General features: G+C 30.6%; 1 pseudogene; it reads left to right on the top strand.

The window, feature by feature from the left end:
• Nucleotides 1–237: 237 nt before the first annotated feature.
• Nucleotides 238–334, top strand: LOC122095330 (annotated as a pseudogene).
• The last annotated feature ends 1,796 nt before the right edge of the window (nucleotides 335–2,130 follow it).

The raw sequence follows: 2,130 nt of genomic DNA, 5'->3' as shown, positions 1-2,130 counted from the left end.
TTCAAAGTATGATCAAATTTCAAATGAAAAAGACTTAAAATAGTTATTGACAAAAAATTGCAAATGTGAGCCATTGAACAAACAATATAAGTTTTTTCCACCATACACAGAATTTTGCAGAAATAAGATGAATAGCAAATTTGGGAACAATAGGTTTCCTTGTTGCAAATAGGCAACCAAGGATATATGCCTATCTTAAGTTTGCATCATTAACTACGTAAATTTACAAGATACTACATGCTTCAGCAGCATGTCTACCTGAATTACAATACAGAGATTAACATGGCTTTTGCACAAGGATGATATGAAAATTTGTGAAGTATTCCATATTTTTCATTCTTCAGATGCAAGAAATGAAAAACAGTTATGAAAAAGTTGATTACAAATATACAAGTGTAATAATACATATAATTCATAGAAATAAAAGTTAGTTTGACATGAGTGTATTCAATCTTCACCTTTTTAGAAAGGCCTTTATATAGCATAACCTTTATACAACTTTTGAAATAAGATAACATTGTCATTTTATCCCAAAGAAATAAAATTCTATAAGGACTTAGGAATTAAAGGAATCTTAAACTGTTCCTATATGGAATGCAATCTGAAAGAACACATTTATTAATGGACCTATATATTATAATATAATGTCAAATTCAAAGTATTATATCTAGGAGAGAAAGAAATAGATTATGGACATTATACAAACAGAATATAAATATTTTAAAATATACTTTTTTCAGACAAGCACCAGAAATATCTTTAGTTTCTCTACTACTCATTTCAACAGATAAGTTAAAATTATTTCTGATTTTAAAAAATCACAAACTCTATAGATATCATTATTGATGTATACAAACAACTCGAATATATTTTGACATCAAAGTCAGGCAATTCACTTGGAAGAATACCATGGAATCCATGAATTTCTAAAGTAAAATATTGCTGTTGCTTGTTATTGTGAAAATATTTTGTATGGACACATGGGATGGACTGGCAATTTTGAAATTTAAGAAACTTAATGGAAACATTAGGACTTAAGAGAACAATTTGTACAGATTTCCACAACTTCAAAGAGGTAGTGATACATACTTATCCTTTTGGTAATATCAAATGCAGTTTCTTCTAAGTTGTGCTTCAGATCTGGTTTGATATAATGGTTCAACAGAAGGAGATCCAGCGATTCTTTGCTATATCTATACCCAGCAGCAAGGGAATCAAGAGGCCTTTAGTTTGGCCACTGGTGTCTGCATCATGATGAAATAAAGAAGCCACTCTGGTATTATTCCATGTATAAGTACTGTGCAGGGGTATCCAGCCTTTCACAGTTATTCCATGAATATCTGCTTTGAGCCACCAACTCATGGACAATGTCTAAGTGTCCACAGTAGGCTTCTAGATGAAGAGGTGTATATTCATCGTTATTCCGGTGAATTTTCTGCATCTGTTTTTTCACTATTATTTATTTTCTCTTTTTTCATTTTTACTATTCTTAATTATTCTAACTGGAGAGTAGAGATTTGGTAGAGAGCAGAGGAAAGATTTTCCTCTGTATTCAAAGGGACAAACTGAAAATGAGGACCAGTGGTGTCTTCATGTGCAGCTTATTCTAGGAATGAGAAAATAGGAAATAATGCCTTATATGTAAATGAATTGGGAAATGACAGAGCAGAAAGTGAAATGATGTAAAAAAACTATAAAAGCAAAATAAAGTAGGATAATTATGGAGTAATCATATTACCTATGAGAAATATGAGAAGGAAAGAGGAAGAGAGAGACAGATGTGCAATGATATAGCTAGCAACAAAATCCATCCCTCTGATCAAATTATAGAACAAATAATTTTTATTTTTAAAAGAGATGGAAATAGAATTTATGATCAGATGTCTCCATTGTTTTTGATTATAATTTTCTTATCTTAAATACTTGTACAAGGGAATTTCCATTCATCAAATCAGTTTTTTAATATAATGGATCTTTATATAACTTTTCCACACCCTTCCAAACCTCATCCCACTTTAATTTTTTCTAGTTTTATACAGTTGCATTGAATATTATACTTTCACTCTCTTCTACCATAACTCTCTTTATTCCTTCCTTTTGACTTCCACTCACATCGTCCAAATGATAGTT

The sequence above is a fragment of the Dipodomys spectabilis genome, unplaced genomic scaffold, assembly GCF_019054845.1.
Source record: "Dipodomys spectabilis isolate Male_0828 unplaced genomic scaffold, ASM1905484v1 ptg000014l, whole genome shotgun sequence".
In the NCBI taxonomy this organism is placed as follows: Eukaryota; Metazoa; Chordata; class Mammalia; order Rodentia; family Heteromyidae; genus Dipodomys; species Dipodomys spectabilis.
The sequence above is the reverse complement of the archived record's forward strand: the minus strand, read 5'-3'. Positions and strand labels throughout refer to the sequence as shown.